General features: G+C 38.7%; 1 pseudogene; it reads left to right on the top strand.

The window, feature by feature from the left end:
* The first annotated feature begins 8,714 nt into the window (after positions 1-8,714).
* On the top strand, positions 8,715-9,024 carry LOC115835064 (annotated as a pseudogene).
* The last annotated feature ends 5,291 nt before the right edge of the window (positions 9,025-14,315 follow it).

The raw sequence follows: 14,315 nt of genomic DNA, 5'->3' as shown, positions 1-14,315 counted from the left end.
GTAGAGACGGGGTTTCACCATGTTAGCCAGGATGGTCTTGATCTCCTGACCTCGTGATCCGCCAGCCTCGGCCTCCCAAAGTGCTGGGATTACAGGCATGAGCCACCATGCCCGGCCTAAATTTTGTTTTTAATTAGCTCTTCTAATGACTTCTTTTAAAATACAAAAATGCAAGCCACGGACTGGAAAAATATATTTATAATGCATACATTTGACAAAGGACTTTATTGAGAATATAAAACCAACTTTTACCACTCACTATTAAGAAGAAAAACAGCCCAATTAAATAGGCAAAAGATTTGAACCAACACCTCACAAAGGAAGGTACGGGGAATGGCTGGTAAGTGCACGAAAATCCATCAGGGAAATGCAACTTAATCATCAAGAAAATGTAAATACAAATCACAATAAGGTATAACTTTGTGTCCATTAGAAAGACTAAAATTAAAAAAACTGGCAACCCCATCTGTGGGTGAGGATGTAAAGCAACCACCAATTTCTTATAAAATAAAATGTGCACCCACCCTATGGCCCATCAAACTTACTCATAAGTATTTCTAACCCAAGGGAAATAAAAATATATGTTCACAAAACACCATATATTAATACAAGAATGTTCACAGCAACTTTATTTATAATAGCCAAAATCTGGAAATAACCCGAATGTCCATCAGTAGAAGAACAGCTAAATAAATTGTGGTAGGTCTTTACAAAAAATATTACTCAACAATAAAAAAGCATATTCTCCCAATATATGCAACCATGTGGATGAATCTCGAACACATTATGCTGAGTGAAAGAAGCCAGATATAAAAAACACACACTGTATGATTCTATTTGAAATTTTAGGAAAAACAAAGTAATCAATAGTGACAGAAAGCAGATGCAGGGTGAAATCAGCTAGTTTCTAGCCAGTGTTGTCTTGCTAACTAGTCATGTGAGCTTGAGCAGGTCACTAGACCTTCCTGCTCCTTCATTTCCTCAAATATAATCGATAATTAGACAAACCCAGGTCATATGTGCTAGCTGAGATTCAAGGTCTCTTCCACTACTAAATTCTTGGTCTCTTGTGCATCCAGACCCATGGTGATATAAAAGGAAAAAATGTATTTGTGGTGCTTACATTGAATTCCTAAAACTTAGTATAATTGTCAGGAAGTGGTTTTGTCAGAGAAGCGAATCATTGTCTAGATAATTTTTCTTTTGCCAGAGAAAGTTAGGAATTAATAACAAAATAGGCCAGAAAAGTGAAGAAAGGGTTCTAACTGCAGTGGCAGGAGGCCTGGGCTTTTGATAGAAAACGCTGAGTACGGGGGGTTTAGGCTAAGTAGCAGAAGTCGCAAAAAAAAAAAAAAAGAGAAAAAAGAAACACAACATGCAACGAAAATGAAGGCTCAAGTCACCTCCCTGCTACATACTAGGAAACTGTAAAGTTAGAGCCATTTATATCCCTAGTAACACATTATTCAAAAGCCAAAATCACAGTCAAACAAATAGACCCCCAAAAATGCATTTGAATGGGCATTTAACTTGGGTCTTCCAGAAGGGACACCTTGCCTGTTTCACGACAATCCCATAAGGGACGTACTGTGCTTGTACTTATCCTCCATTTTACAGGTGGGGAAACCGAGATACATACCAGTGTATTACTCTTCTGAAAAACAAGACATTTTAAATTTGAAAGCACAGCTGGCCTCATGGCTTTAGATAAAGGATTGTGGACCTATAATAACTAACTTGCTGGGTTGTGGTCTGGATTAAATGTGATGATGTATGTCAAGGCCCAAGCACATATTCAGTTCTCTATAATGGGCAGTTATTACTATTAGAAGGAATAATTAATTTTAGTTGGTAAAATTTGTAAGGTGTCTTGGAGGATGCAGGATTATAAAGATCTTTGTGGCAAGACCACTCAAGACAAAGGAAATCGCTTCAGCCAAGTTAATTGTGATGGTGGAGGGTGTATTCTGGGAATGTGAAATAAGGAGATGGTACTGGATTTGAGGATTACAGATGAGATGAGGCCAGAAAGCTTGTTTGGTGCTACAAATTGTGGATAGCTTGTTGACATGTAACAGCAGGAGGCCTAAAATTGGATCTATGGTTGTGGGGGAGTGGAGTTGAAATTTAATGAAGGTCGGACATGGGGATACAGAAAAAATAGAACATTAGGAAGACTGGGAGGCTCAACCAGGATTTGGCAACCAATATTGGGTAGGGGAGGGTGAGAGGGGGATTCTGGAGCTGAAATGTTTCTGAGACTTCAAGTATGACTCACATCTAGCACAGTTATGACTTGAGATCCAGTGCTTCCATAAAGAAAAGGACTAGGCTTGTATGGAAGGATAAGTTCAATTTAGGATGTGCTGAATCTGAGATGGATACAGAACGACTGATCGGAAATACGGGCCTGGGGCTGGGAGATGAGTCAGCTGGAGGCAGAAGGGGAGTTGTCCTCTAAAAGATCACAGTGAAACTACCCAAGTAGATGAGATCATTGAGAAAGCACATGTAGCATGAGGCAAATACTATCAATATTAGTAAGCATTACAGGGATGTGCATGTGCTTGGGGACCTTGTAGTGGGAAGGGCATCATACAAAATTAAAACATCTGCACCTAAGTCCTTCCTGGGCTTTCATATGTATACTCTCATTAATCAATCTTTAACACATAACATTGTGAGGTAGAAAGAAGAGAGAAGAGGGGCAAGCCTTTGTGAAGGCTTTGTGAAGGTCCATATTTTTGAGGTTTAGGAAGAAGAGGAACTAGAAAAAGGAAGAAAGATCAAGTTTTTATAAAGTTGTAGTAAACCCCCAACAGCCAACTTAATCATTGTCAGACAGAGATCCTGCCTCCAATATTCTTGAACCTTAAATGAAGATCAGGACTCATACCTAAAAGGTGTGTAACAAGCTAAGGGGACATTTGAAAAGTGCCAAGTACATGGCATAGATGACAAACACTAATCATGGATTGGGCTAGATTTGGTCCAGGAAGACTCAGAGGAAAAACATGTGGGCTGAGTCTTGAAGGACAGCAGGGCTTGGAGGAGTGGAGAGAGCAGAACAATGCAGACCAGGGGGACCCATAGCCCTAAAGACCAAGAATTTCCTTCCTTCCTTCCTTCCTTCCTTCCTTCCTTCCTTCCTTCCTTCCTTCCTTCCTTCCTCCCTCCCTCCCTTCCTTCCTTCCTTCCTTCCTTCCTTCCCTTCTTTCTCGGAGACTCACTGTCACCTAGGCTGGAGTGCAGTGGTGCACTCTTGGCTCACTGCAACCTCTGCCTCCTGGCTTCAAGCGATTCTCATACCTCAGCCTCCTGAGTAGCTGGGATTACAGGCATTCACCACCATGCCTGGCTAATTTTTGTTTTTTTAGCGGAGACGGGGGTTTCACCATGTTGGCTGGGCTGGTCTCGAACTCCTGACCTCATGTGATCTGCCCACCTTGGCCTCCTAGGCTTGAGCCACTGTGTCCTTCCAAAGCCAAGACTTTTCTCTGACCTCGTATTTACAACCAATGTGTACCAGAAAATCTCCTAAAAACTCACAATGCTTACATCCTGTCTCTATTTCAACTGTAAATTTTCCACTTATTCCCAATGCTACTGGAACATACTTACATGGTCATAAGATATGGCACAACAGTGGCTTTGATTTTCCTTTTATACAGGAGCACATTTCAGCTTTTCTTCCAGTTTCCTATTTATTTTAGTTCCAATGTTTAGTTAATACCTTTGATTTTTAAATGTTAACTCTTCTAATGTCAAATTCTATGGCATTCTGAATTATTGACATTATGCCTGAACATTTTAAAAGAACAACTAATTCTCAATTACTTCCACTTTACTGGTCTGAATGTTGCTCCCCTCCACCTGCAACTTAGGAGGGACCTTGGAGCAAGGTCATGTCCCAGATTGTTGAGGACGTTTGCTGCTCCTTGGCTTCCCAGCTCCTGTTCCTCTTTCTAAAAGCACTGTGAGCTGCTTGTTGGGAAATAATGGCTCCTCATTGTGGCAGTCCCAGTGGGAATGCTAGTTAAGGAAACTTGCTTCTTGCCAAGAGAGTTGGCCAATCAAATTTTATTCTAGACTAGTGTATCTTGAGCAGGGTAAGTCAAGGACTGTGTAAAAAAAAAAAAAGGACCAAGATTTCAACAATGATGCTCTGAAGAGATCATCAACCACTTTCTACCCCTTGGATAACCCAGGGCTGCTCTTTCTGAGTCTCACTCTTCAGGTTCTTTTCTCATTCTGGGAGCTGTCCCACATCTTTCTCTTCTCTCTTAACTTAGCCAGGGTCAGTTTCCATTGTTTACAAAAACCAAAACAAAGCAAAACTCACTCACTGACCTGACCGGAAAACGTAATATTTTCAATTGTCTGCCAAAGTTCCCCCCATTGATGTGGGAAATCAAGAGTGATAAGGATGGTTGAGAGAAAATAATTGAGATATTGTGACAAATGATACTTGGTTGGTTTCTCTTTCAGTTACTTGAATCACTGTCCACACACTTGCTTGAAGAAGACACTGGAGAGCCATTCTGTCACCCAGACAGGAGTGCATTCATGATAGGTAGCCTTACTATGTGGTTCTAGTCTGTACCCTGCTATCTTTTCCAGGGGATGGTTTGTGTAGAGCATGTAGAGTGGCTCCTGTGTTCTCCGGCTTCCTGGTTGAGTTTCATCCTCCCTCTGCCTTGAGAGAGTAGGGTCTGGGTGTGAGTTCTCTTAGCTACCACCTTAAGAGGTTGCTTCAGTCTGTCTATGCCTAGTGGTGTGCTGGTAAATGTTTAACTGTCTTTCTGCAAAAAAAACCCAAACAAAACAAAAGTTCTGGTTTATAGTATTTGCTGATTACCATGGTACCATATTCCCACCATGACCGATTTTAGGCTACCAGTGTGACATCATTGAATACAAGTTGGGAAAAGATGCAGTCAGCTCTCGTGTGTCCTATGAGGTGGCTCCAGCACATCGCTGTGTGTGTGTCTCCCAGCACGACTCCTCTCAAGGTGGCCCTGCACTCCACAATTCTTTCTCCTTCGAGCTCTAGGAACTTGCATGATCCCTTTGTGGTCTGCCTAATCCCTGCACATATCTTTGTAAATTGTCCCTTTGTAAGAAAACAAACTGTTCATACACATACACTCATGTGTGCGTGAGAAATTTCACAAATTACCCTAATTTGAAAGTGCCATCACATGGTGGTGGTAACCAGCCTCCAAGGTGGCCCCTAGTGATATCTTTCCTGGTACTCACGAACTTGTGTAGTCCTCTCCCATATGTATCAGACTTGGTCAATATGACCAGTAGAATATGGCAGAAGTGATGATGTGTTACTTCTGAGATTAGATCCTAAAAATCACTGCAGCTTCCTTCTTGTTCACATTCTATCTCTCTCTCTCTCTCTCTCTCTCCCTCTCTCTCTCTCTCCCTCCCTCTCTCTCTCTCTCTCACCCCGTCTTTCTCCCCATTCCCCACCACCACCTCCCTGTCTCAGAGTCTCTCTGGAATTCTCACTTTGGGGAAGCCAGCTTCTGTGTCAAGCAGTCCCATGGAGAGACCCACATGGTAAGGAACTAAGGTACAATGCAACAACCATATGAGCAAGACTGAAAGCAGCTCTTCCAGCCCTAGTCCGAACTTAGATGACCGCAACACCTGCCAACAGCCTGACCGCAACCTTTTGAAAGACTGAGCCAGAACTAGGTAAGCTGCTCCCAGATTCTTGACCTTTGAAGACACTGTGTGAGATAATAAATGTTGTTTGAAGTTGCTACATTTGGAGTAATTTGTTACACAGCAATGGAAAACTAATACAGGCACCCTGACTGATCACTCTGTCTTACCCTTCATATCTAGATACTCATCTCCTAAGCAAGACTCATCTGTTCACTTCTCCTCTTCTCTGCCGCTGGCATCCTTGTCCAAGTCTGAACTGCTGCAACTGATAACTGACTTCCTCACTGACTGCACTCTAGCTACAGTGATCAGTGGAAATCTGTTGCTGACATTCTTCTTATTAAAACCCTTTCCTGGCAACATATTGCTTTTAAAATTAAGATGAAAATCTTTATATGGCTCATGTGCCTATGGGTGACCATAGCTTTCTTGCCTCCTCAGTTTGTCTTGGGCCGCCCTATGTACTCATGTGCACCTGCCATCTATGCTTCCACTTTACTGGTCTACTTTCTATCCTTCTATCTACCAAGGTTCTTCCTTGCCAAGCACTGTAGGCACACAGCTTAAAACACCCTTTCCCTGCAAGCTTTTCCTACGTCCTATCGGCTCAAATCATCTTTCAAGTCTCAGCTTAAATGTCACCTTCTCAGGAAGCCTTCCCTGGCCTCCACCAAGACAGGGTTAAGTCCACCACATTTTATTTTCGAAGCAATCTTATTCAATATTCATCCAAATTTACTGGACCTCTAACAGTCACTGTCTAGAGGTTTGGAATAGATCACATAATATTCCTTTGCCTGTGGTGTGTATGACAATTTTAATCCAAATGATGATTTGTTTTACTAACTGATTAATGCCTCTCTCCATTGTTAGATTGTAAACTCCATGTGGACAGCGACCACTGTCTGTTTGTTTCTCAATGTCTGGCTCAGAGTAGGTGTTCAATTAATATTTGTTGAAGAAATGAAATAGTGAGCTTTCAAGTTAGACAGATCTGAATTTGAATATTTGATCTACTACTTACAAATAATGTGACTTGGGCACAGTTTTCTCATCGATAAAATGTGAATAATGACAGTATCTCCCTCTTAGTGATGGAGTGAAGATTGAATCCCATCATCCATGCAATGTGCTTAGAACAGTGCTGGATACTTAATAAGTGCTTATGCAAATGAACCATTTATGATTGAAAACGAATTATATACTGCATTCATGTCACAGAGCTCATTTTGAGACTTTGTCCATATATTGTAATCTACATTTTCCCAAGTCATTATTTTTCTCCAGAATCTATCATTTTGGTGTTGTTGCTCAGCTAAATGTACTCACTTCCATTCTTTCAGAATTTCTTTGACAATTTGAACAGATGTAACATTTTTTGTTTGCTATAAATTTCCCCACTTAGAGGAAAGATTTGTAACATACATGTACATTTGGGAAAAACGGAAAATGATACACACCCTTCAGAAAGATTTCGTGTCAAGGAATTAACATCAATAAACAGTAGTAGCTGTATCTAAAGAACATGGCAGATATAAATCAAAGTGAAAGAAAAATAGGAAGTCACATGACTACAGTGTTTGATTATCCTAATCAAGATTATTTATAGCAAATCTTGGCTTGCATTTTTTTTGAAGGTACTAATTGCGTAGAAGAAATAACTTAAAACATACCCGTCAAACTGTCAGTGGCAGGAGGCTTTATGTTTTAGTTTGTTTGGTGAGAATCCTTTAAAAGAATGTATCACGTGTATATATACAAACACATACACACACGCACACAAATATGATTTAATGAATAATAAATGTATCCTACCTCAGAAAGAAAAAGAGAAAGTTGGGGGAGGTTAAGCTGGGCTTCAGCTTGGTTTCTCACATAAATTTTATCAGCTATAAAGCTATTTTTAATGTGAAGAGGAAAGTGAGGAGGAGCAAGGAGAGGGAAAATTGGAAAAAGGCAGGCTGGGTACCCAGACATATTTTTACTATGTGGCTTCGTTGTTACTTAAAATCTTATAAATTTCTAAAATGTTGAATGTTGTTCATCAAATATGTACAGATTGCCTTCTCTGTGTAAGTCACTGCTATACATGGCCTCCTGTCTAGTGGGACAGATCAGACAAGCAGCAGATACTGTAACACCCTTTAGAAGGGGTTAGGTGCTGTAGCAGGAATGCATATCAATTGAGGGCTAGAAAGGACAGAGAAAGCAGAAATCACATCAAGGGGAGGCACGTGAAATTCTGGGAAGAGGTCACAGAAGGTGAGGCTGAGAAAAGCCTATTGTAGTAGAGCAGAAAGTCAATACCATGCCAGAGGTGGAGAGGACAGTGTACCATGAAGAAGTGAGGAACTCAAGGAAGCTAATAGAGATTAATGGATCTTTTCTCCTAGAAATATGTTGTGTAAAAAATGGGGAGAGAGAATAGTAGATTGAGTGTTTGTCAGGGCTGAAAAATTTTTTTTTCATTTTGTTTTTAAAATATAGGAGAACCAAGTAGGATTTTGGGCAATGAAAAAGTGTAAATATGTAATAAAGAATAGGCAAATTATGGAAAAATGTTCCATACAAGGTATGAAAGACTGTGATGGACATAAATGAATTTGTTAAGAGTTGGAAAAATATGGAACATTTCTTGACAATACAGGGTCATCATAAGTATCATCTTAAATGGTGAAAATAGGCAATTGTAGAGATGGAAAAGACAAATACAAAAAGATAGTGTTAATCTTCTAAACAAACATAAAAAACTGGGAAGTGGATCATCTTTTGGGAATGTGGGAATGGAGATGGGGTTTAAGAATATATAAAGTTTTGGTTCAGCTGTTATGGGGAATTCAAGAAGCAGAAAAAAATATGAATTTACAAGAATTGGCAAGCAATAGTGGGTGACTCAGATATGGAATGATCCAATCAATACTTTTTTTTGTGACTTCCTGCAGCAACAGTTGATAGACTAGGAGTATATGTGATAGAATGACAGTAAGGGGAATTCTGTTTCAAGACCTCTGTGAGTCCATGGAGTAGACACCATGAGCAAAGCTTACCTTTCCATATTGAAATTATTTATGGGCAAGACGTTATCACTGAAATTAAATGGTGGCAGACATGTCCAAGGAACATTGTAGGGGATTTGATCCCTTCAGGAATCTTGTGATGGACGAACGTGTGGAGATGGCAGCTGGTGGGCAACAGAGCAATACTGGAAAGGTGGTGATACAAGGAAATGGTGTCATCTTGTTAGAAATCTTGGAACAAGGATATATAATGGCTGTGTTCAGGAGAGACATTTATGTCCCCTCTCTAAAGGGCCTGTTTTGCTATCATGTAAATATTGGGTGATGTGTATTTTCATATTAAACTTTTTGTAAATAAACTTTTGTAACAGTCAAAAAACAAAACAAAACAAAAGAATGACAGTAAGGCATCCTAAGTTGGGGACTGAAAAGGGAAGTATGAACGTAAAATTCAGGGAGATTCTAGCAATCTTCAGAAATGGGGCAGATTGCCTTAGGAAGAAGTTAATCTGCTGTCACTGGATGGATTTAAGGAAGGCTGGGTGACCACTTCAGGCTGTTGCTTAGGGTTCTTGAGTACTGAATGAGTGGTTGGACAACAGGACTTTCTACCCCTTTTATTTTTACATTTTGTGATTCCAGAGTAACATGAAGCGCCTCAATGAATTGGCTGAGCCTGTGGAAGAGGAAAGCAAGCAAGTTCTCAAGCCAAGGCTCCCCTCCAAACCTACTGAATCAAATAACGCTGGGAGCAAGACTTTGGCATGCATGTTAAAACTTCCACATTTGATTTTGCTGCATAGCCAGGATTGAGAACCACAGATATGTAAAATGCTAAGTGTTATTCCAGGCCCTTTACAATGTGTCTGTCTGGTTTAATTACATGTGTTTAAATATGAGGTCAAATGTAAATAATTTTTGGAAGATCTGCCACTTTGGATTTTTCATTCCACTGTTTTTTCTCTGAGTATGGCTAATTGAGAACTGCTCACTCAGAGAAGTGAAGAGCATGCAAAATAACATAATCTGTAAGGAAGTCATTCATTCACAATTAACAAATAGATATATACACTCAGGTAATCAATATATTGAAATTTATTGCTTAACCACACTGTTTAAACCATCTTAGAATATCTGTAGGCCACAGAACAGAGCATGAAATCAGATTCTATTAAGACAGAATTAAAAGTGCCAATGAAAAAAAAGCAATGCATCAAAGATTCACTATTGCTTACTATAGCAATTCTATTTCATTTTACAGTGAAAGTAAAATTAAGGCAGTGAAAATGAGATCGAAACATTAAGGAAAGACTATGAGTTTTTCTTTTTATGGAGAGTTTAGAAAAGATTATAAATTCACCACAAGGAAAATGAGAACATTAACGCAGGCCAGTGACAAGATTTCAAGAAACTTATTTTTAAAAATAAAAAGAGATGATGTCTTTCCCATCAAAATTACTGAATTATATGGCTAGAGCTTAAAATTCATTATTTTTAAAAAGGAGCATGGAAGTCAGGGTATAAATGTAAATTCAGTAGTTTTTAATATTATCATTCATGGTGTGCTATAGTAGAATAATATCTTTAAGTTCATTAAAGCTATTGTAATTATAATTTTAATAATTATTCATAATATACTTAAAAATATGTTACTTGATGATTTCTTCCTTAAAAAGTTTACTAAAATGACTTTATAGTACTTGTGTGTGTCAGTCAGGGTTTAATCAGAGAAGCCAACCAATAGGATATATATATTGAGATTTATTACAATGAATTGGCTTACATGATTACAGTGGCTGGCTAGACAAGTATGAAATTTATAGGGCAGGCTGTCAGAAAGTTGCAGGCAGTCCATAAGCAGAATTTCTTCCTCTTCTGGGAAATCTTGGCTCTGCTGCTAACACTTTTCAACTGATTGACTCACAACCAGACTATCTAAGATATTCTCCCTTGCTTAAAGTCAACTGTAGATGTTACACATCTACAAAATACCTTCACAGCAAATCCTAGATTCATGTTTGATTGAATAACTTGGGACAAATGACACCTAAAACTGGCCATTGCAACTTGGTATTTGATTTAATGCATTGTAATGTTAAGATAATATGTGGCATGTTATGGCATTGACTTAAACATAAGTAAGTCAAATCATGTCCTACTAATTCAATGTACTGGAAAGAGGTCTCATCTACATACCCAGAAACCTCCTGGGTTCTAGAACTGTCTTTATGACCTTTGAAGACTTACTCATTTTCTCTGAATCTTGTTTCCTCATGTATGAAATAAGATAGTCGGATTAAAGTCCCTTTCAGATCTAACATTTATAAGTAATTATGTCAATCACATAAAAAAAATATTTATATATAGCATGGTTACTATTTAAGTCAACATCAATTCTATATCACTATTTGACAGAAGATACAAAATCAGTGAAATATATCTTCCATTTATAGAAACACATATTATATATTTATGTCATGAATATAGGTTTTTCTACCCTAAAATTTGTGGCAGTGTTCTAACTATATAGAAATTGCTTGCTATATCAGTGATTATACAACATAGAAGTCTTTTGGTTGTAAGAAACAGAAATTTCAGCTCAAAATGGGTTAAGCAAAAAATGGAATTGTTGACTTGAATGAATAGTTCAGGCTAGTCTACTTCCAGTATGATCCAGAACTCAAGATTCACAAGGATCCACACCTTATCTTTGTCCCCTTATTATTAATGCCATTCTCGGCCTCCACATTGGAGCCTCCCACTGGCTCCAGACTCACCACCATGGATGCAGAAGTCCCAAACTTCACTGTGCAACTTTTAACCTCTAATTCTAATCATAACAGTAGAACGTGGAATATCTTCTAACAGTCATTATTTTGTGTCACAAATTTCTAAGTGTAAGGAATAGATGCATTCTAGATAGAAAAAAATTTTTTGTGGTCTCAATGCCTATTGCTGGATCCTTAACCTCTTTCTGTTTATTTTGGGTAAAGGAACTCATATTTTAAGTGGACCTTTCTATCTAGGATTTACATCTTGATTGTGGATCTACTTTCTGAATTCATCTGACTGCAAGCTATCCCTGCCACAAGAATGTCCTGGTGTACTTTCATATTTAACTATTTGTCTTTGCCTAAAGTCGTGTGTTTTTTTCTAACCTTCCTAGTTTGGACCATTCCTCCTCGTCTAACTCATGAACAAAGCCTAGTTAGGATAAGATGTTCATTAATAAAACCTCAAGGTGAAACTGGGAATACAGTAGCCCCTGTTATTTGCAGTTTCATTTTCTGAGGTTTCAATTACCTGGGGTCTACAACAGTTCAAAAATATTAATGGAAAATTCTAGAAATAAAAAATAAATTTTTGAATTGTGCACCATTCTGAGTAGCATGGTGAAATTTTGCACTGCCCTGCTCTGTTCCACCCAAGATGTAAATTCTCTCTTTGTCCAGAAGAGCCACACTACAGATGTTCCCTGCCCATCAGTCACTTAGCCTTCTTGGTTATCAGATAAACTGTTGCAGGACAGCAGTGCTTGCATTCAAGTAACTCGTATTTTACTTAATAATGGTCCTAAAGTGCAAGAGTGGTGATGCTGGCATATTGTTATGATTGTTCTGTTATTATTATTTGTTGTTAATCTCTTACAGTGCCTAATTTATAGATTAAAATTTATTACAGGTATGTAGTAGAGGAAAAGACATGGTATATATAAGGTTCAGTACTATCTGAGTTTCAGGCATCCACTGAAGGTCTTGAAACATATTTCTGCCATGGCTATTATTAAAAAGTCAAAAAATAACAGAGGCTGTCAAAGTTGTGGAGAAAAAGTAACTAATTTACACTGTTGGTGGAAGTGTAAATTAGCTCAACCTTTGCAGGGACATGGATGGAGTAGGAAGCCATTATCCTCAGCAAAGTAACGCAGGAACAGAAAACCAAACACTGCATGTTCCCACTTATCAGTGGGAGCTGAATGATGAGAACACATGGGCACATGCAGGGGGAAACAACACACACTGGGGCATTTTGGGGGTGGGGTTGGGGGAGGGAGAGCATCAGGAAAAATAGCTAAGGCATGCTGGGCTTAATACCTAGGTGATGGGTTGATAGGTGCAGGAAACCACCATGACACACGTTTACCTATGTAACAAACCTGCACATCCTGCACATGTAACCCTGAACTTAAAATTTAAGTTGAAGAAAAAAAAAATTATTGCATGAATACCACATATTATGTATCCATACTTCTGTCAAAGGATACTTGGGTATCTTCTAACTTTTGGCTTTTATAAATAATGCTGCTTTAATAATTCTGTAATAATGTATACAAATACCTGCTCAAGTCCCTACTTTCCATTCTTTTGGGTGTATACCTAGAAGTAAAATTGCTAGATCATTTGGTAATTCTATATTTAATTTTTGAGGGCCACCATATTGTTTTCCACAGTGCCTGCACCATTTTATGTTCCCACCAACAACGCACAAGGATTCTAATTTGTCCATATCCATACCAACATTTGTTATTATTATGTTTTTAATAACAGCCATCCTAATGGGTATGAAGTGCTATCTGCCTCTCAATGTTAAAGCCCTTGATCAGTTAGCATTTTAGAAACCCCTACCAGTCAGTACTAGTTTGATTCTTCTAGCCCTGATTGTATTCTTTGATAAAACAGTTAATGGAGCAGTTAGACATAAATGAACTCTTGAGGTCACTTTGTCTACAGTTTTTCACACCTCATTTTTCAAACTCCCTCCTCAGTTTTCAACCAAACTACATCAACTCTGATTTCATCGGTTTCACATAGTGCATGTCCGAGTAAGTAAATTTTTTTTGGATGAAAGAATTCTTCATCTCAAAAGAAAATCTTGAGAATATAGACTAGTCCATCCTCTCTAGAATTCAGAGAGATTAAATGACTTTCCCAAGTTCCTCTGGATAGGTAGTAGCGGAGGTAGGATTACAGCAGAAATATATCCAATGAGACAGAAAGCATGCCTAATACCAGTCATTATATGTTCTGTGGTCTGAATTTGCCCCCCTAAATTCATGTGTTGGGAATTTGATCCCCAATGCAATAGTGTTGGTAGGTGGGGACTTTAGGAGGTGACAAGGATGCCACATCCTGGGATGGCAGAGCAATAAGACAGCAAGAGCCTGGGTCCCAGACACTGTAAAACTGCCATGTTAACCTTGAGCTGCTTAAAGTTATACTTTAATATTGTTTTGTGTGGGAGTTGTTTAGGCCATGAGGGCTGTGTCCTCATGAATAGATTAATGCTGTTATAAAAGGGCTTGCCAGAGGGAGTTTGGTCTCTCTCTTGCCCTTCCATTCCTTCTGTCACATGAGGACACAGTGTTCCTCCCCTTTGGAGGATGCAGCAACAAGGTACCATCCAACTGAGTTTGATCTTGGACCTCCAGCCTCTAGAAGTGTGACCCATAGATTTCTGTCCTTTGTAAGTCACCCAGTCTCATGTATTTTGTTATGGCAGCACAAAGAGACTAAGACAATATGTATGAAATCTTTTGATTACTCATTCATTACTTCAAAATATATTGCACATAATATTTAACTAGAAAAGAGACTTAACTTACAAAATAGACTAGAC

This window comes from Nomascus leucogenys, chromosome 5 (assembly GCF_006542625.1).
Source record: "Nomascus leucogenys isolate Asia chromosome 5, Asia_NLE_v1, whole genome shotgun sequence".
Classification (NCBI taxonomy): Eukaryota; Metazoa; Chordata; class Mammalia; order Primates; family Hylobatidae; genus Nomascus; species Nomascus leucogenys.
The sequence above is the reverse complement of the archived record's forward strand: the minus strand, read 5'-3'. Positions and strand labels throughout refer to the sequence as shown.